Below are 22,980 nucleotides of genomic sequence, written 5' to 3'. Positions count from 1 at the left end.
CTCTAGATATACCAACTTTCTTTCCCTTGAACATATCAAGCTTGTTTCTGCTTATTGTACTTTGTGACTGCTTTTTTTTTTTTTAAACCCGTCAGTGCTTTTTTGATGTCCTCTCTTCAGAGAATACTTCTTTCCAATCTCCCAACCTGAAATCCCTTCTAACTCTCTCTGAATCCCATTACCCTATAGTAACCTGACTTCTTTTGTCCTTTATTTATTTATTCATTCTTCCTTTTGGCTCCCTCCAACTAAAAAGTAAGCTTTACTAGAGCAGCAATCTTGTCATTTGTCAAGTCAAATGCTTTTGCCACTATCTAAAAAAGGGCCTAACACATAGTAGCCGCACAATAATAGTGTTTAAATAAATAAGTCTCTAATACCACCATTCTTTTTTTTTTTTCTTTCAATTTTGCTTTTTTAAAAGAGAAAGAACCAGAGCAAGGGGGAGGGGCAGAGGGAGAAGAGAATCTTAAGCAGACTCCATGCTGAGAAGGGTGCCCAACACAGAACTCGTACCCAGGACCTTGAGATCATGACCTGAGCTGAAATCAAGAGTAGGATGCTTAACTGACTGTGCCACCCTGGTGCCCCTCTATGTCCAACTCACTATCTTTTCTTTCTTTCTTTCTTTCTTTCTTTCTTTCTTTTTTTTTAGATTTTATTTATTTATTTGACAGAGATCACGAGTAGGCAGAGAGGCAGGCAGAGAAAGAGAGGGTGAAGCAGGCTCACTGCCTAGCAGAGAGCCCCCTGCGGGTCTCGATTCCCAGGACCCTGGGATCATGACCTGAGCCAGAGGCAGAGGCTTAACCCACTGAGCCACCCAAGCACCCCTTTCTTGCTTATAATACAAGCTAGTTTAAAATTTATATCTCTTTAAATAGCCACCCCTTTTAATTGACTCTATACCTAGAATCTTTTAAAACTGCAGTGTGATTATCCAGCCCCCTCTCCTTCATAAACACACCCCACATAGGGTGTGACCCACATTTTCTCTAGCTTGTTTTCTGCTAATCTCTGCTTAGTTCAGTGTGCTGCTTTGTCAAATAGTGGAGAGAAGATTCTATGGTTTCACTACATTTTTGTCATCAGTATTCAGGAATGCTGTTAGTTTTTTACTCTTGTAACCTCACCGTATTGCCTGTGCACCTTGCACCAGGATGTTTTTTCAGGCTCCTTTTTAATTTGTAAAGAGAAAGAACAAGAGGCCCAAAGGTGATTACCAGTCAGAGCAGTTCATCATTAAAAAGGTCTGAGACATGTGGCAAATGGATAACTGTAAGACACAGGTCAAATGGATTTTGCACTATTCAGGCACCGGCTGAATTACAAAAATTAAATAGCACTCTAATTAACCAGAGTAGTTAGCACATAATTCAGATCTCTAGAACTCTAGCTGATTGTGGATTAAAAAAAAAAAAAAAAAAAAGTATAACATACAAATCCCACAACAACAACAACAAAAACCTGCTCTGGTTGGTTTTCTATATACAGGCTTCAAGGGTGAAAAAAATTACAGATTTCTGCAAAAACAGGAATAGTCTTACTCTACAGGAGATGAAAAGGTGGATTCTGTTTTTCAAAGAGAATACAGTATTAACCTAGCAAGGGACGAAAGAAGTTTGGCATTCTGTTGTTAAACGCTACATATATCCTGATATGGGCATTTTAGGTCTGCACCAAATGAATGGAAAAAATGGGAGTTAAGATGAAAACAATATTATATGTAAGTTATAAAACTAAATCTGCCTCACTGATTGCTTTCTGAAGATGTAGAATAGCCATTCCTCATCAAGATTAAGTTAACATACTGGCATGGGACCTGGATGAACCTCCAGATTGGTTAAATAAAGAGAATGATTATATCAGCAAAAATTTCTTAAACCCTTGGGGTGCATGTGTGGCTCAGTCAGTTAAATGTTTGCCCTCAGCTCAGGTCATGATCCTGGAATCCCAAAATCCAGTCCTACATTGGGCTTCCTGCTCATTGGGGAGTCTGCTTCTCCCCTTGCTCTTCCCCTGCTCATGATCTCTTTTACTTTCCCTCAAATGAGTAAAATCTTTTTTAAAAATTACTTCAACTTGATAAATAGCTGCAAAACCTGTTGGGAAACTTTTAACAGGGACTTAAGATATAAGAGGGCATTGTGGAAATACTAGAGAACTTTTAGAATTATAGTCTCTGCTCATAAAATGAAAAATAAAATGAAGTCTAATTTTACTGTTACACAAAAGAAGCTTTGGTAAATCACTGTGCAGTGTGGGTAAATATAAAAGCTGAGAAATGAAACTGGCAAGTGTTTGCTTTAAAAATTAAAGAAATATTCAAGACATACAAATGGCTATCAGACACATGAAGAAATGTTCATCATCACTAGCCCTCAGGGAGATTCAAATTAAAACCACATTGAGATATCACCTTACACCAGTTAAAATGGCCAAAATTAACAAAACAGGAAACAACGTGTGTTGGAGAGGATGTGGAGAAAGGGGAACCCTCTTACACTGTTGGTGGGAATGCAAGTTGGTGCAGCCTCTTTGGAGAACAGTGTGGCGATTCCTCAAGAAATTAAAAATAGAGCTTCCCTATGACCCTGCAATTGCACTCCTGGGTATTTACCCCAAAGATACAGATGTAATGAAAAGAAGGGCCATCTGTACCCCAATGTTTATAGCAGCAATGGCCACGGTCGCCAAACTATGGAAAGAACCAAGATGCCCTTCAACGGACGAATGGATAAGGAAAATGTGGTCCATATACACTATGGAGTATTATGCCTCCATCAGAAAGGACGAATACGGAACTTTTGTAGCAACATGGATGGGACTGGAAGAGATTATGCTGAGTGAAATAAGTCAAGCAGAGAGAGTCAATTATCATATGGTTTCACTTATTTGTGGAGCATAATAAATAGCATGGAGGACAAGGGGAGTTAGAGAGGAGAAGGGAGTTGGGGGAAATTGGAAGGGGAGGTGAATCATGAGAGACTATGGACTCTGAAAAACAATCTGAGGGGTTTGAAGTGGCGGGGAGGTAGGAGGTTGGGGTACCAGGTGGTGGGTATTATAGAGGGCACGGATTGCATGGAGCACTGGGTGTGGTGAAAAAATAATGAATACTGTTTTTCTGAAAATAAATAAATTAATTTAAAAAATAATTAATAAATTCAATTTAGTTAAAAAATTAAAGAAATATTAACAGAGGGAAAATATAACAAAAATTCTTTGTTTTTAAATATTTAAATTTCAAAATTCAACTAAAATGTTTCAATTCAAGGGTTAATTTCACACTTTTCACAATAAGGCATTTCATTTTTTAACTTTTTCCTAAAAATGATGAGGCTAGTAATAAGAGCTAACGTTTCCTGAGCTTTCAGTACAAGTCGTACACAATGTTAAATATATTCATTATCTTATGGGACCCCACAACTCCAGGAAAGTGAGAGTTACAATCTGTGTCTTACAGATGAGGAGACTGTGATTCACAAACTAGCATAAATTGACCCAAGAACTCAAATGCAGTAAGAAGGTGAGTTATGAATCCAGGGGTTTCTGGCTCTAATACCCCATTTTAACTGCTAACCTATGCTATCTCCCTAATTTAAACTGTACCTTTTCCATGGAAATGAACAGCTGACTAAAATCTCCTCATAGGACTCACACTTACAAAGGATTGTAGTCACTCATAATGTATTGTTCACTCATAATAATATATGATATTAAACTTTTGAAAAGTAGTTTATAATTCTCTAAATTTAAATGAGGGACTCATTGGATAATTTACTCATTTATGTGGCAGACAAATATTTACTGAGTACTTGCTTTATTAAGGCAGTCCTTTAAGGATAAACAATATAATTCCCTTCTCTTTGTGGAGCTAACAGTCTAGTTGTGGAGGAAGGGGGGACAAACAAACAAAAAGAAAATTTCAAATAATAAGAACTGCTATGGAGATAATAAAGCAGGATGACATGCTAAAATAATACTGATGGGTGAATGAGGCATTTTAAAAGGATGGTCAGAGAAGGCTTCCTTGAAGATGTGACATTTGATCTGAGATCTTTATAAGAATGATCCATGAAAAATTCTAGGAGAAGAATGTTCCAGGCAGAGAAAAGGGGGCAAAAGCCCTAAAATGAAAACAGATTTGGTGCATTTGAGGAACAGAAAGTAAGCCGGTGTGCCTATAGTATGGAAAATGTCAGATGAATGTTGAGATGAAGCGGGGCGTGCTAAGACTTGAGATTTTATTTTATTGCAATAAGAAATCATTGGAGGGTGATTTACAGTTTGGAGGATTAATTTGGGGCTATATGATTTATCTAAGAACTTTGGATTTTATAGTTAGGCGTACCATTTCTATCAGCCTCAAACAAAAATAAGATATGGAAAAAGATTAAGAGGGCTATAGCCATAGTGCTGTATTAAAACCAGAGCTTAAGCCCTCACATCCAGAGACCATTCATTGAACTACAACTTATCCATTTAACTTAATCACAGTGTCAGGCACTATTTTAGGTACCAGGGACATGGCTGTGAATAAGAAAAGTTTCTTGCCTTATATTCTAGGTGATAGAACAGAAGAAACATGGAGTACTCATAATACTGAGTACTTATTGACAGTTCTTTTTAAAAATAATCTTTCTTGTTTGTATTTCAGTTTTAGGATGACTGCATTATTTATCAATTATGACTGATCTAGAACCTATTAACAAGCTTAGCACACAGTAATTACTCAATATCCTTAATTGAACTGAACTGAAGATGATCACATTTGCTTTAATCTCATTGTTACAGTATTTCATTGTGTAAACATATATTCTCTTTTTTTTTTTCAAACCATGTCTTATTTTGGAACATAAACATCTTGGGAAATCGTTTTTCTTTTTCTGAGAATGCTTTGTCTTTTTACAGGCCTTTGCTGTATTAGTAACGGTTTTATCCTTATTCTGTGCAATGCAGTGTATCATAATTCTGTAAATTTAAATCTATAGGGAGTATATCTCTTTTGGACTTAAGTTATGTGAAGTCAGTTAACCCCTGATTTTTTCATAAATAAGTTTTTTCATAGCCACCTTCACATAGTTTGTTCTCACACATCATAAAGAAATTAATGAAATGGAGAACCTTTGTCCTTTCCTATTTCCATCTATACATCCTATTATAAAACAACAACAATAACAACAACAACAACTCACCAGTTGGCACCTGGGTGGCTCAAAGTGTCTGCCTTCAGTTCTGGTCACGATCCCAGGGTTCTGGGATTGAGTCCTGCGTCTGGCTTCTTGCTCAGCAGGGAGTCTGCTTCCCCCTCGCCCTCTGCCTTCCTTTCCCCTTGCTTATGCTCTCCCTATCAAATAAATGATAAAATATTTAAAAAGAAAAAAAAACCTCACTCTTTTCTGTTTGTCAGTTTAAAATACCATTATATTTTGATCTTTCTTTTGGCTTTGCCTTTCCTTTCTGTGAACTATGGACAGATGGTCCACCAAAAGTGTCCTATTCTCTTTTCTGGTACATATTCAGCAACACTGGAATGTCTTTCCCTATTATCATTCCCCTTCCTGTGTAATTTATTTTCAACCTCTGGAACGTAGCTTAACTTTTACCATTTCTGAAAGTCTTTGATCTTCCACATCTGGGCTATCTGCTTGGGTTTCTCCTATTGCCAGCTTTATCACATGCTATTGTAATTTCTATTTGCTCCCAATTTATTTTCTTAGACTATAAACTCCCTGAGGGCTGGAACTAGATCTTAATTTCATTTCTAATTCCCACTTCCTGGTTCAGTGACTACCAAATAGTGGACTTTTAACAAAATATATTAAGTGAATGAATAAATGGATAAATTAGCTGTCATTTTCTAAGGCAGATCATAATTTAATTTCTTCTCATTGTCTGGTACATTTAAAAAAAAAAAAGGCTTTGTTCATACTGTGACTTTTCCAGTCTCCTGAGTTCTATTTTTATCATTTTCTTTTATTTTGTATAGTTTGATACTTAGCATGTTACTTTAGAGCAATGTAGCTTTTAAGTCTGAGGTAGAAAAGAAAGAAAAGACAATCTAGTATTGGTATAAATCTGCCCTTAGGACCCATTTCTCAGGAAAAGCAGATAGGAGTGAACAGTGGTTGAGGATCTAAGAGCAGGCATGTGTCATTAAGAAAGAGAACAGGGCATCATTTCCACATTCACTTTCATTCCTCTGATATTTCAGCTCACAAAAGCTCTGGCTTGATTGTTGACAGCCAGTGTATAAGAACTGGGGTTTCTACTGCCTTTATACAGGAAATCAGTGTGGCTATATAAGAAGGAGTGAGAAATGGTGTTTCCGTCTCATGAATAAAAACTGTGTATCTTGATGTTGCTGACAAAGAGCTGAAGTTACTAAACCAATGATATACTCCCAGGGAAATATAGGTGAAAAAGATACTTACTATTTTTTTTTCTTTTTTTCCCTTCCCTAGCTCTTTATCAGCGTTCAATTCAACCCAAGGAACCAGGAACCAAGGAGGAAGGAAGTAATTGACATTCAAAGCCTCTATTTTTAGACACCTTTACACTTTCTTTGCTTCTAACTAGCAAGGATTTTTCCAAACAAGCTTTTAATTAGCAGGTGAGTTTAATTGATATGTGGGTTTTCTCAGAAGGGGAAAGGACCTCAATGTAGAGAAGGAGCGGGGAGGGACTCCAATCACTCTCACTCACAATAGAAGACCATTAATTCATTTGCACCTGGATGTTTTAAAGGATCAATTTACTGTAGCAAAGAAAGAAGGCAGAGAATCAAAAGGTTGGAATCTGTCAGAGAAGAAAGAGAGGCACTATAATTTAACATGCTATGTGGATGATTTAAAACTTGGAAAAATATTGCTTCTGATGTCCAAATACAGAAACTAACTTATTTGCATTTAGTCAGGTTTGGTCCATGTCCTGAGAAAAGATTAATGTTTCAGAATCAATGAAGTTATTTATTTTTAAGTTTTTAGTCTGAAGTACAGCAAAAAATAAGACCAAATACATATTTAAATCACTTTCATTGCTCTTAAAGGAGTATTTTATTAATGTAATTGAATGTGAGGATGTTTTAAAAGTTTAATTCAAAGTGGTCTTGTAATTTATGGGACAAGAGAAGACACATATCCTGTGTCAATTTCCTAAAGTGGGAGGTTGCCGGAAGTGGGGACATGTATACATCATGAATCAGAGACCATTGATGGCATGCAACAGAGACCAATACTAACTGATGTAAGGAGACAAAACAAAAGAATAAATTGAAAACATACTGGCTTTCTCACAGAATCAAATAGATGACTCAATAATCAAGCCTCACAAAATGACGGAAACTAGAGAAGCTCTAAAATTTAGGTAGTGGAAACTAGCAGAGGGTCCCTTCAAGGATCTGCCTCTTTAAGGACTCAGGAAAGAGGAAATGATCCAGTGAAGCTTAACTTCATATGCCCACCCTCTGACAGGGAGGTAAGATACTTCAGTCCTGCTAGCATTATCTGTAGTGGGAGAGAAATAGTTCAAGTAAAAAAATTCTAGATACAACTTTTGACCTACTAGAAAACTTGTGTAAATACACATGTAATATATAATCTATGCATGCATATGGAGTCAATATTGTTACAAAATGATAACTGCCCCATTTCCCCCCAATATTCCAGTACCAGTATTCTCTGCCTGCTTCAGGATGATTCTGGGTGTTGATCAGGCATGTCAAACTTTGTGCCACATCAGACATTGTTAAAGTTCATATTCTCCATTAACCGGAGTGGGAGTCTGCCTTGTAGAGGAAGAAAATTTCCTTTGAGTCCCTGCAGTCAGCAACTATAAAAAAAAATGGCCGCACTTTTACATTTTAATATGCCTTTTCAGATTATTTGATATTTATTCTTAAGAAAAAAACTTAAAAATCTAGGCCCTGCTGAGTTCACTACAGAACTGTCACAAACTTGTATTTATTGGACACGTGATAATTACAAAGAACATGGAGCCCTAGAAGAGAAGCTGGCCTCATACACACCTCCTATCCCTAAATTTATGCTTTAATGAGAGTCCCAAACTGAGATTTTTAGCAAATGTTATTACAGTAGGAAACAATTACTCATAATAGGAGGGTTTGGTTCATTATTTTTGAATGAACCATTCTATTCAGGATAAATCTGGGGGGGACTCTTAAAATTTATCCTAAAGGCTATACAGACCACTTTGCAACTTACAATTTTTTGACTTTACCATGACATGAAAGCAATATACATTTAGTAGAAACCATACTTTCAGTTTTAAATTTCGATCTTACCCTGGGTTGGTGATATGCATATAATACTTTATTATGATGCCAGGCCATGACAGCAAGCTCCCAGGCAGGTACACTGTCACAAGGGGAAACAACTAATACACTTACAACAGTTCTCTACCCATACAAACACAGTGTTTATTACTTTCAGTACAGCATTTAATAAATTACATAAGATAGTCAATACTTTATTTAAGCCTTTGTATTAGATGATTTTGCCCAAGTGTAGGCCAGTGCAATTGTTCTGAGCACATTTAAGGGAGGCTAAGCCAAGCTCTGCTCTATGGCAGGCTAGGTGTATTAAATACATTTTTGACCTAGGGTATTTTCAACTTAGGATGGCTTTGTGGGGATGTAACCCCATCATAAGTTGAGGAAGGTAAGTTTTTTTTTTTTTTTCCTTATTAGGAAACAGAATATGTGAGGATAATTTGAAGATTATTGCTTGACCTCATGGCTAATCCAAATGGAAATTCATGACTATCTTTGGCAAAGTAATTAGATTCATAACTTGGCTAACTTGGCTTAGTATAAGCAGTTTGTATGTTCGTAAGAAAAATCTGAACTGAATGTCATATCCAATTACAGTTCTGCCTTGTGTGATTTGTGGCTCCCTGTTTGTATCCTTCTCTAGAATGTTAGCTGGCAATATAAGCTCTTCTAGGAAGCAGCTCACCCAGGTCCAGTGTATGCTGATGATAGGAAGGTAATAAAAACAAGAACCCTTGAATGCTATAATTGGTGATCCAGCCTCCTAGACTACTGAAAATTAATTGGCCAGATGTTCCCTACCCAACTGTAAATAGGGGATAATGTAGGAGACTGAGTTTTCAACCTTCCCCAGGTGTGCACATTTGAGCAGAGAAAAGTGATTATGAGTGACATGATGACAGGTGCAGTGCCCATGTTCCACACTGCCCTTGTATATCCATGATATTTTAGGATTTTTTCCCCTGAGGCACTTGAGAGATATGAAAATAGACAAAGAATGAAACCAAGAGACCTTTAAAATGGAAGAAAAAAAAACCTTGGAAGTTGTGAATATTATATTTGTATATATTAATGTGTTGTTATTTAAGGTTACATTTGAGCCTGTCACTGTTAGCTGTTGTTATAATTATGTGCCAAGCCCTGTAGCAAGCACTTTACATTTTGTGATTAACCTTCACAATTTTACAGGTGGGTACTTCTATCATTTCTGTGTTTTAGATGAGTCAACCACTGTTCGCTCTCAGAGATGGAATCAATCTCTCACAGTTACACAGGAAGTGAGAGAGTACCCTTGAGTATCTAACATCAGAGCTCATGGGCTTACCTACTAAACCATATTTTTTCCAAAATAGAAGCTCTGTTCAGTTCTCCAAAGCACACTGTCATAAGCCCATTACCTGCATTATCTCATTTAATCCTCACAACCAAGAAAGGTATAACAGACTGTCCTTGTTTCACAGAAGAAGATAAAGATACTTATAAGAGTTTGATCAACTTGACCAAGGTTGTATGACTTTACAGAATGAGAAGGTGCTCAAATATACTTTTCTCTGATTTCAAAGCCTAGGTGTAAAGCAGTGCAACAGAAGGATAGGTTTTCTGGATGTGAAAGTATAACATCAGCACTTTGATTTAAGTCTGATTTTCTTTATTGTCCTTACTCACATGTTTATATTCACAGCAAAAGTGATTATCCTGCCATCTTCTCCTACGCAACATATCCTTGAGCTTTAATTTTGAATGGGGCCCAAAGCATCCCTTGATTATTTCATGCAATTGCCCTCAAGGACTATTTAGGAAGAAAATGTTGTTCTTCTAATAAAACAGCACAGCTGTCTCAAAGAGCTTTTAATCCATCTTTTTAAAAGATGTGGACTTTCTAAAATAATGTCGCCCCCATTTGTCTTCGATGAAAGAAGATATTTCAGAACCAGGAACACCTATCATAATAAACCATTAAGATGACTCCAGCCTTTCAGTGTATTTTTAGAATTTCATATTTCACCAAATGTTGTTATATATAATTCATGGTAGTGGGATATGATGGGATATGACAGTTATCTCATTTGTGAAGAAAGACCAAATAACTCATTGTCCTACATGCACAAATAAATTATTCTTGTCCCCAAGCATGAGATTCTGTTTTGTTTGTTTCCTTACCTTAATGGATTTTCTTTTTCACATTAATATTTTTTTGCAAAAGACTATGACCCTTAAATATCAATTTGACTGTTGTGAAAGAAGGAAAATTCTTAGAAATTAGCCTCAGTGATCTAAAAATGAAGTATTAACAAAGTAGCCCATGCCTCCAGAAGTAAAAGGAGGCCTTGAGTGATAATTATTTTGTATGATTTCATTCAGTGTTTTTTGTCACATGTCAAACATATGAAGAGAAAGCTTAATTTTTCTCTTTGAGACCCTTTGAGCAGATACCATCTGTTTCAGCTCAAGGAGGGTCTAGGGTTCTGTTTTTCTTTCTTCATCAATTTTGAAGAGTCCTATATTTGATTCTAACATTACAGTGCTATACTATCTAGAACTTGGGGTCTTAATGTAATGCTTTATAGTCCACAGGGTATTTAAACGCATACATGAGAATAAGTAAATGAAAATTTTCCTTAATTAAATTACATCAGTGTCTGAGAATATGCCTCACTAAATTTTGCCTGTATTTTTACTTCTTATTCTTTATGATCATATATATTTCTTATGGTTTTTAATCTTAACTGGTGTGAATTTTAGTCTATGTAGTCTTAGTTGATTGATCTCCTTAAAGAGATTATTTCCTACTCTTTCTTATTTTCTTATTTGTGGGACATTTATAAAAGCACTCAACAACTCTTTTTCAAGTAAAAGTGAAATTGATTTAATGCTTTTCAAGAAACAGAAATAGCCCCATGTTGTCTCCTTAAGGGTAAAGGTCAGTGTCAAAAGAGAAGATGGCTAGTAAGGAAGCATTTGGAGAAAATCCTAACTCGTGCTTTTATTGTTTTGTTTCTCAGAAAATTTTCCACAGGAAATAGTGTGATGTTGTATTTTTAAGACTTTTATAATACAGATTTCTAAGTACATGTTCATGGAATACCTGAAGTTGTATATGCGTTTTTGTCATAGACAACCGATATAAGTAATATAGAGAGTAATAATATAAGTAATGGTGATTATATAAGTAATATAGATATATATATATATAATTTGCATTTATACATATATAAGCTAGCATAAAATAACTTGATCAAAGCATTATCACATATTTATATAAATATATATATATATTTTATATTACTATGTGTAATTATCCAGTTATGATAGGTAATAGATGTTTGATAAATAGAACTTAGTTGTAGTGTGTGTGTGTGTGTGTGTGTGTGTGTGTGTGTTCTGTTTGCTAAATATAAGTCCGTGTGTCTTGCTACTTGCTAAATGTTGTCTGTGTGTGTACAAAGGTTCATTGCATCAGGCAGCACTAATAGCTTAGCTCTAGTCATTCATGAGAATATATGTAGGGCAGAGGAAAAAGTATCCAAGTTAATAGTCCCTGTATCGTCAGTAACCACACTTCAGCTGGACTTCCTGGACTTTGATAAAATCTGAGTGCAAAGCTAATAATAATTCCAAAAGTTACGTGTGGCCTCTACTAAGCGTTTCTCAGAAGGAGCTTTTTAGAGCCTACCACAATCAAGAGTTTTAGAACAATGAGAGAGTCCTGCTAACATCCTTTTAATAACATCTTTTGAGACACCCAGATTGTTAACTACTTGAGCATTTTGCATTAATTCTGGTTGCTTTTCAGTAATCAGATGATTAGGACAAATAGATAAGCAGTAGTTCTTCAACAAATTCTACAAAATCTCATTTGTTTATTTGGACCTGAAATAACTGAAAGAATTCTACTGCTACTGTCTTCAATATTCCACATAAAGATTGAGAGGTAGAAAATAGCAGGAGTAGAACATAAAATCAGAGCATTTTAGAGAGGATGACAATGGTGCTGAACACATTTTGTGTGTCTTTGAGGTGTCCGTTCCTCTGACAAGTGTGTTATATCCCTGATCTCATTTAGTTTTCCTCCTTAAGGGGGTAGATTGGTTATCTACAATTTCCAGACAAGGGTACTAAAATTCCAAGGAATTCAGTGACTTCCTTATGCATTTACTTCTAGGAAACCTTTCTTTCCTCATCGAAATTGGAGACAGGTATCCCTGTTTACTGTCATCCCGCCCTGACCCTTCAAATTTAAGTTCCTTGAAGTAATTAACAAAAATAAACAACACTCCCTGTCCTCAAAGAGCTAACATTCTAGTGTAGAGGGACAAAGATAAGCCTATAAATAATGCAAGATACGTAGAATGAGAAATGAGGAAAGGCATTGTGAAAAATAATACAGCAGGGCAGGGGCCTAGAGAGGGAGTGGTCAGGGACATCTTTCCAGAGAAAGTGGCATTTGAACCAAGAACTAAGGAAGCAAAGGAGGGAGCCATGAAGTCAGATAAAAAATAAGAGTTTCAGGCATAGGTAACAGTTCCTTGGTGTGGGACAGAAATGAGCCTGACATGTCTGCATGCAGCAAAGAGGTCAGTATGGCTAGAGAGAAGGGAATGAGAGGGAGAATAGCACAGTATCAAGTCAGACAGGTGGTGGGTAGAGGAGGGTGAAAACTTCTCGGCCCTTCTAGGCAATTTACTGTGAGTGAGATGGGAAGACAAGGCATGTTTGAGTAATAGGTTTGATGTGACCTGGTTTCCCTCTTCCTCAGAGACGCACAGATTGCTGTATTGAGAACAAACTGAAAGAGGTCAAGAATGGAAGCAAGGAGAATGTTTAGAAGGTATTAAAATAATTCAGGGAAGCATAATCAGATATGGCTTAAACTGAGGGTGGGTGGCAGGGAAGGTGATGGGTAGTGTCATTATGGATAGATATACTTTTTTTGATACATATTTTTTGAAGGTAAATCTGGCAGCATAGATATGGGCTGTGGGTGAAACTGACAGCATAGATACAGATATAAGTCAAGAGTCAGCTCAGGGGTTTGGGGCTGAGTATCTGGAAAGATGGAGGCACAAATAACAGACAGTATATTGCAAGACAGCATGTTTTGGAGGAAGGGCTTGGAGCTGAGTTTTTGACATACTAAATTTGAGATGCATATTAAACATCCTACCTTAGATATTGTTCTAGTAGTTGGATATCTAAGTCATATAGAGTCCATAGTAAAGTTTAGGGCTTGGGATATGAATATGGTATCATTACTATAAAGATTGTATCCAAAGTCATGTAACTGGATGTAATCTCCATGGGGTTAGTGAGGCCCTGGCAGATAATTGGTTTATAGTTGATAATTTAAAATTACCTGTATATGAATGAATGGGTGTGTGCAACAGAGGTGAAATGAGAAGAAAACTAGTTTGTCTAACATCAGAGCCATTGTGTTTCTTACTCTTCATGTAGGTCTAGGTTTTTAGTTGAATAAGAGAAAGTGTCTGGTTATTTTAAACAAAAGCAATGGCAAAATGGGAATGAAAGGTATTGGAGCACTCACAGATATATCTATATATCTATATATCTTTATACCCATATCTATATCTATATCTCTCTATGTGTGTGTGTGTGTGTGTGTGTGTATTTCTTTCAGAATTAAAAAGCCAGGCTTGAATGCTACATAAGCAGAAATAAGGCCTATAATTACACAACCATTTAAAAAAAGAGTTATCAATATGCCAGCTTTAACAACAGAATAAGAATGGTGATGGTAATAATGATATCAAGGAAAAGGGAATCATTTTTGAAAATGCCTACCATGTTGCAGATTATTAGATCATTAATCTTCACACCACTTTTGTGAAATGTGCAGTTACTCTCACTTTTTTGGATGAAAAAACTGAGGGTCAGAGATGTTCATTAATTCTTCTAGGTTACACAAATGGTGAGCACCAGAGTCTGGATTCCGATCCAGATTTCTTATTCCAAAAATAATTTTCCCATTTACCAGACTGCCCTTCTAAAGCAACAAGTAGGTACAGCAATTCATAAAAAGCTGGAAATTCTTTTTAGAACACTGTGAGGTAGGTTGGGCTGATAGTTTATTCCTATTTAATAGAAAGGGAAACTGGAGCTAAATTATCTGGCCCAGCTTGATAGCCTAGAGAAGCCAACCTAAGATGTCTCCCGGTCCACTAAAAGTGAGTCTGAATTTTCTCAACATTACGCAGAACTAAATTTAGCAAAATTAATAATGATCCTAATAAAAATACCTCTATCCTTACGCAGGTTTACTAGTTATTGATTGCCTTCAGTTACAAATATATATGAATGTACTAAAGTCCTATATTTATTGATTATAAAGTTGGCTTTTTTTTATATTCTAATGGTACTTCTTTATGCATTTCTGCTTAACTACAATCTTAATTGTGATAGTACTTATCTCTACTATGATAGAATTGCTCTGGATTCTGATAATTTTCGGATTTTTTTTTTTCAATTATTAATTACTTCCCTTTTCCCCACCCACTCTTGTTTGGAAATAAGGAGCCCTCTGTTCCTTTCTCAGGTTCTGTCATTCTGATGTGGAGAATCAATCTCTTTCGTCAATACAATACTTCTCTGCCTGCTTTGTCATTTATTTTTGTATTGGATTGTCTTTCACTTTATTTCTCTGGTCTCTTTCCTTTTGACTCTTTTAAAAATTTATTTCTCCCAACTGAATCACTTCTGTTCAGCGGAATGAGATTTTGCTTGCTTTTTCTCCCTCAACATGTTATGTTTATCATGAGATTAATATCTATATTTTTTTGCTCCGAAGTCTCTTGAACATTTTCTCTCAGTCATTTTTATTTTCCTTCTTGTTTCCATGGTTCTGTGTTGTTAAAGTTCTTCATGCCTGTTCTCCACCTATCTTTTAGTTTGTCCTGTTTTCCTACATCAGCTTCTTGGGAGGTTTTATTCTTCAATTTTTCACATGATGATATCAGAAATCTCTGCTACTAGGTACGGTCAAAGAATTATAAGTCCTCTGCTCTGTTCCGCTCTCTGCACATGTTTATTAGTAAGTGGATAGTATTGGAAGAGCTTCCATTCTTATACTAGACTTGTCCAGGCTTATATTTATTTTAAAAAGTACTTCAATCTTAAAAGAAAGTATATCTCAAAGTAAGATTCAGTTTTGTAAAACTTACTGTTAATTCAAGTATTCAAGTAGGCTTGGCAATCCACAACAAATATTTTTTCTGACTTATTACTTCATATTGAGTTATTTTAAGTTTTGATTAATATTTTGAAAATAAAAAGTACAATACCTACATGCAAGAAACATTTTACAGTTTATATTTAAGTGTATTGAACAGAGTTGAAGTTAGGACAGCACTGGGTTGTAGTGGACAGAGCTGAGCCTTGGAGTTAAACAGATTTGACTTTGAACCCTGGTTTCATATACCTCCAGTTTGTAGCCTTCAGCAAGATCAATTTTTCTCAGTCTCAAGTTTCTCTTTTTTCTTAATACTGGGGTAATTGTATTTGCTTTAGGGATAGTTAGAAGATTCACCATGATGCCATGTTTAAATGTTTTAATTCAGGGACTAAAATATTGTAGGTGCTTGATAACTTGTAGACATTATTATTATTATTTTATATAAAATGTCAACATTTCTGGTCTTTTTTTTTTAAGTGTGAGTTTACTTCCAAAAGTAGTCATGACCTTTCTTTCCTCTCTTCAGTTTGAGAACATTTGCTTTCTTCTTATTAAGTATTCATTATATACATGACAACCTACAGAAGAAAATTTGATAGCTATAAGTATCAAGTAGATTTTGCATAGGAAGGAAAAAAAAAACACCTGAAAAATGGTTAAATATTTCTGGATTATATAATCACAAAGTAGGAAAATTATAATTGAGGGATGACTGAGTAAATCCTTTAGAATGAAGGCACCTTAAGAACTGATATAAGAAATCTAATGAAGCAGGAGGTTATGTAACCTCATGGAGTTTTTAATGATGAAGGTAAGACACACTTCCTTAGTTCTTATAGGAGCCCTCTGCAGATGGCGTCCTCAGGAACTTCAGTTAAAATTAGCTAGTTAAAAGTATACACAAGTAAGTGTCCCATTCTCATAAGTCAAGGCTTTGTGTAGAGAATTAAATTCTCTACACAAAATTCTGAAATTATTTGCCTTCCATGTCAACTCCACCTATATCCAAAACCTTTCTCACCTGGCCTGACCTGTTTCTTTAGAGCTGCTATTCTACTGGCTGACTAGAATTTGATGTATCTTCTCACCTCAACTACCACAAGTCAAAACATCTATGTGCTTTCTGGCCATCCACCGACCAGAGCAATTCTACATTTGCTAATGTATGCCAATGGTCACATAATTTCAGTGAGTCCTTTAAGTCATCCTTAATTCTATCATTCAGTCTCTCTGACCTTATATTTTAATGCCCTTGATTTCTACTTTATAACTTACAGACTCTCACAGCCATTTGATATTCTACTTGCTTTTGTGCTAAAAACAAAAACGAAAACAAAAAAAAAACCCCGCAGATAAAGTATAAAGTATCTGGTCTAATGATAAAAATCACAAACAAATCTATTAGCATGTATAAAAATGCCATTAATGTTATGTTATATTATTGTAAATTATAAATATTATTAAAATGCTGCTTAATATTAGCATAGAGTGGCAAAAACATAACATAACATTTCCCCCCTTCTGTTTACTGCTAGGGATTCATTAAACATTACTCCTAAAAGTGAAATATTTTGAAAGCCTGCAGATACCTACACATCAACTTTCTTTTGTTCCTTCCTCAGTCTAACTACAGTTCTAAAAATTTTGCCTCATAAGGAATTTGGTCTTCATGGTTGTGTACATGATTGTCACATGGGATGCATCTCCCCCCATGCTATGGGGGCAAAGGTTTAAATGATTGTCATGGTTAATTTTCCTTGTCTGATTTTTTGCCTTACATGCTACTCTCAAATATAAGGAAAGCTTAATTTGGGACTCTGCACAGTCCCATTTCTTACCTACTTACGTGACTATTTACTTATTACAGAATAAATTTCAAGTTTTTGTCCAAGTTTTATGTCCATACCCCACCCCCCTTCTCCTAGTTCTTCAACTTCTGCTTTTATTCTTCCACAGAGCCTTAAGAGCATCATGTCAGGCTTGCTCATTTTTCTCTATTACAGACTGTGCTGCTCCTTTGAAAACTTGGCCCAGCCTCCTCTATGTAATAATCTCCCTCCATGTCCACCTAGAGAATTCCTACCTGTCTAATAACTTCCACTTGGTCACCCACTGCTGGAAATAGGTTTCCTTCCTCTGAACTGTGACCCCAGGTTTCTAGCACACTTTCATCCCATATTTCTACCATGCTCACTATGAAAAAGAGCAATGTAGAAAAGAAAGAAAAAAAGACTCATTATCTCACCCCCTGATAACAACTATTAATATTCAATAATGGGCTTTTCTTGCTTTTTTCTCCTTATACCTCATCATCCTCATAATTAAAAGGAGAAAAGTAAAAATTCTATCATTATTTTATTGTGCCAGATACTATTTTAACCTTTTAAACCACTGATTGCATATCTTCACAACTACCATAGGGACATCTTATTTTTATCCTCATTTGTTAGAAAAGAAACCCAAAACTTAGAGTTGTTAGGCCATTCTCCCAAGTCATGAAGCTACAAAGAGGTAGAAAGTGGATATGAGCCAGTATTTGCTTCATGTTACAAGTCTTGGATCTTAACTACAATATGATGCTGACACCATGGACATATGTAATCACATCAAACTTATTTTTTCTCATATATGTAAAAAAGTTTAAGAAAACAATGGAAAAATGGCACTTCTAAGACTAAAAGTGAGACTCTATATTAAAAGAGACCCTATGAATCATTATTGTAAAAGGGCAGGTTTAGTCAAGAGAATAATTATTATGGTTCACACCTGCATGGTGCTTATTACCACATACCAGGCAGTGTTCTAAGTGTGATATACATTAACTCATTCACACTCACATTAACTCTGTGGGAGAGGTACTATAATGGTCACCATATTACAGATGTGCATACTGAAACAGATCAGTTAACTGATCACTCTAAGACTATCATGATGCCTCAGCCTATACAAGAACATTACACTGTGTGTATGTATATATGTGTGTGTGTGTGTATACACATATGTGCATATATCTTTTTTATAAATAAATTTTTATATAAACATATATATTACTTCTACCTCTAAACTTACACTTTTATATGTGTATTTTTTTCTTAATATAACAACAGTGTACTTACTTTGACCATAACATGGTATTTAATATGTAATCAGTAGCTCAAAAACAGGGAATGATTCTTGAACCAGTTTTGTTTGTAGAAGCAAGGCGCTAACTTTAATTAACTTTAACTAGGACTGCTTATAGCTGCATGTGAGAAGAGACACAAAAAGGCCCATTAACTCTGAACATCATTTCCATGTTTTTGCCTCTGTATGCCCTCAAGATAGTATTTTTTCCCTGCTGTTCTTTGATTTTTGCCTCTTTTTCCATTTTTTTAAAAAATGTATTAGCCAAGGGTGTGAGTCTAAAATTAGTCATGTATCTGCTGTAGGCTTTTTTTTTTTTAAGTTCATCTAAACACATTATTTCTAGGGAAATGGTAGAGAATTTTGAGGAAAATTATATTTTAAAGGTTGAAAAACCTTGTGTTTAGGAATCCCCTCATCCCATACATGGGTAATTATTTGGTCTCTGTTTTCTTGTTTTGTTTTGTTTTCTGAGCGTATGTGAGCATGTATGTTTTGAAAATATTCTTTGCCAGCGGAATCTTCTCTCCTCGTAACGCACGCTTTCTTGCCTGTGGTTTGGTAATATTGAGTGAATATTGTTAACTTGCAGATATTTAATGAGCAATTGCAAAAGCTGCATGATTCCACATGTAAACATTTTCTGAAAACTAGCATTTAAAATTACTTTTTACTATTTTCATGACCCTAGACTTTGAAGGAATCTTTCAATGACAGCTGAAGCGAGACATTAGCAGCCACTGTCCTTTTTGTATTCTGTGCCAGGCACAAGGACTCCATTCCTCTTGAAAGTTTTATCATGTACAAGGCTATTAACATTATGAGGATAGGCTGAAGCATGAATAAATCCTGAGACTTACTGATGATGTCATTACACTGGTCAATAAAATACATAGAGGGAAGGGCTTCCCACGCTACCAGGTTCGGTTAACTAAATCAGGATACACGAGCAATTAACTCTTTAATTAAGATGAATGGGTGACATTAGCCCTCCTTAAACTCTGCTCGTCAGCATTTACAAATAGAAAAAGACGGATGCCTCCTTCCCAAGAAATGTGGGTTTTATTTTTCATTCATTGACACAGGCTCATTCTTACTACTTTGTAAACAAAGTCACCAAAGTATAGAGGTGGTCAGAGATATTTTAACGGGTTCATTTTATCAGTTAGTATCTCTTACTATATAAAGATCCCATTTTGGAATTTGTTAGCTTTTTTGTTTCTTTACAAAGCTAACTTTATCATTATTATTATTTAGCACAATTGCTTTATCTTTTTCCCCATTGCACACAAGGAAAATTCATGTCAGAATCTTATAGATGAATGCAACACAGCATGGTACAGTTATTCACTGTTATCTGCTACTTTGCCAGTAACTTAGCTTAGCTTTGGAAGTCTAGAGATACATGTTCCACTTCTCTTATGTCTCTGGTTAGCCTTATGAATGTATATCACATGAGTGTTTCTGAACTTCCATTTCCTTATCTGTAAACTTGATTGCTGGAGCAATTGGTCCTATAATTCTCTTTCAGTGGTAGTTAACACAGGATAAAGGAAAACAAAGATATGATTCATTCTAGGAACAAAGTGTCTAAAGCAGCCATGTACTAGAACAATATGAGGTGATCTGTATATGCAATTAAAAATTCTCTAATATCCACATGTTAAAAAGGAGAATAATGGAATTTTCATATATTATGTAACCTAGTGCATAAAATACTATTTCAACATATATTCATATGCACAAATACACACACATAAGGTTATGTGACCTATTATAAATACATGACCTATTTTATATTATTGTCTGTACTAATTTTTTGAGATTTTACAGCACACTGAAATTCGGACTAGTTCAAAAACTACATATGGTCAGCAGCTATCATATTGGAGAGTATAGCTCAAATATTAAAAATATAAGTATATCTCTCAAATATTTGTCAATTTAGACTATATTTTTTACAGAAAAAGTACTCAATGTGTAAGTTACCATTGATTTGAAAACCCAAGATAATTATCCCCAAAATAATAATTATTCCAAAAATAGGCAATAGAATTTCTCTGAATGGATATGATTTCTTATAAGGGGAACAAACAGTGTTAAACAAATGCATGTGCCACAGTGTGACATAAAATGAGAAGACTGAAGCAAGTGTGGAAACAAAAACTTCCCCACTGTAAATGATAGTTTGTACTCTTCATTTACAAGACACTCAACTACATGGTTCATGATATAGACAGTCTAGTGGATCAGATATTCTAATCAATAGAAGGATACTAACTATGCTATAAAGAAATATACCATTTAAAACAAGTCCTTTATTTTTTTAACTTCATTAATATTTTAAATGAAAATCACTGAATTTGGGGGTTAGTGACATATCTATCTTTTCATAGCATTTTCTACTTTAGCTGATTCCATTTTTCTGCTTTAACTGGATTCAATAAGTACTTACTGAATTAAAAAATAAATTGAAGTATAAAAATATTTTGTTAAGAGATTATAGATTTTTATTTTTACAACCTCTTTGTCACCTCACATTATTTGGATTTTTTTTCCATTTTGAGGTATTTCCTCTAATAGGGAGTAAAAATAACAGTAATGATAATAGTAATATCATCAAGCAACATATATTTAACTTTTACTAAATGCTAGGTACTGTGCTGAGAAGATTATGTATTTTATATAATAAAATCTTAATTGGATCTGTATGGATTAAAAAACTAACCATAAAGTAACCTCTCTGATTCTGCCTCTAAACAAACTCTCCTCTTTTTGAACACTAAGAAACTATATAGATCACTTTATTTTCTATGTGAATGTGATTGAATGCATATTATTGATTTAAATTACTTAGAACAGGACCTAGAACACAAAGCATCCAGTAAGTATCTGTTAAAATTGTTTAAATACATTATAAGTTTCTAAATAAGGCAGTTATTTGGGAATATCTACTGAGTTCTTTCCATGTGATAGACCCATTTTAAAGTAAATAAAATATATATTTGAAAAACTAAAAAACCGGGGCACCTGGGTGGGTCTATGGGTTAAAGCTTCTTTTTTTGGCTTGGGTCATGGTCCCAGAGTCCTGGGATAGAGCCCCACATTGGGCTCAATGCTCTGCAAGGGGCCTGCTTCCCTCCCCTTTCTGCCTGCCTCTCTGCCTCTCTGCTTACTTGTGATCTCTGCCTGTGAAATAAATAAATAAAATCATTGAAAAAAAAAAAGGAAAACTAAAAACCATCTTTCTATATGGTACACCCTTTACCAAGTGAAAGATACACATGTTAGCATAGAGTTGACTAATTTTCCAGCTTATAGCAGCTTACTGTTTCATGCATGAAACAGACGTAAAAATGATTCCAAGACCACAGTAAAAAATGCTTCTCTGGAAGGTCTGGAACAGCAAGGAAGGTTAAGTCTTTCAGGGGATAGTAAAAAATATGGGGCAGGTGGCATTCTAGGTGAGTTTAAAAGAAGTGAAACTTTTCCAGGTATGAGTGGTACAAACCAAGGGGACACAGAAATGGGAAAGCACATAATAGACCTTTTTTTTTTTTTAATAGCTTGTGAGCTTAATAATTATCACATAGTAGGAAGAAGCATCTGAGGGTAGAAAGGTGTGTGTGTGTGTGTGTGTGTGTGTGTGTGTGTGTGTGTGTTAAAGAATTTGGCCTTTGTAAGCAATGGGAAGCTTTTAAATAAAGACATAAAATCAGATTTGAGTTTTACAAATAGTAATCATGGTGTCAAATAGTGGGTGATTTGAGAAAGCACAACTTTAATTGTAAGCCATTGTACTAGTTGAGGGTGAAGATAATGAGGGTCCAAGCAAACTTGGAGTGGTAGATGTGAGAGAAGAAAACATTTCAAATCTATTTCTTTTTTTTTTTTTTTAAGATTTTATTTATTTATTTGGCAGAGAGAGATCATAAGTAGGCCGAGAGGCAGGCAGAGAGAAAGAGAGGGCAGAGAGAGGAGGAAGCAGGCTACCCACTGAGCAGAAAGCCCAACTCGGGGCACAATCGTAGGACTCTGAGACAATGACCTGAGTTGAAGGCAGAGGCTTTAACCCACTGAGCCACCCAGGCACACTTTCAAATCTATTTCTAAGGCAGTTTTCACAGGGCTTGTTAATGGTAGGTGATGAAAGGGAGATATCAGGATGTCAAGTGTAGCTCTAAAACCTCTAACCAGGTGAGTGCTGGTATTATTAAATATTAAAACTACCCTGAACTTAATTTAATCATTTTGCTAGTTTCAAAGCACTTTCAGTATTAGGTAATATTCCCTGTCAATAATTTGAGCAGTAGTTTATTATAATGGTTGTGGAAAATACCGCAACAGGGAATAAGAAGAACTATTTAGTATACCATCT

General features: G+C 35.3%; 1 protein-coding gene across 1 annotated transcript in view; it reads left to right on the top strand.

Annotated features, from left to right (window-relative positions):
- The window catches only part of TENM2 (teneurin transmembrane protein 2), a 1,882,184-nt gene that overhangs the window by 575,058 nt on the left and 1,284,146 nt on the right, over positions 1 to 22,980 (top strand). The window contains exon 5 of the mRNA XM_082724104.1: positions 6,468 to 6,616. The gene's annotated coding sequence lies outside the window, so the exon portion shown is untranslated. The remainder of the gene's footprint in view (positions 1 to 6,467; positions 6,617 to 22,980) is intronic.

This window comes from Mustela nivalis, assembly GCF_964662115.1.
Source record: "Mustela nivalis genome assembly, chromosome: 3".
Taxonomy (NCBI): Eukaryota; Metazoa; Chordata; class Mammalia; order Carnivora; family Mustelidae; genus Mustela; species Mustela nivalis.
The sequence above is the reverse complement of the archived record's forward strand: the minus strand, read 5'-3'. Positions and strand labels throughout refer to the sequence as shown.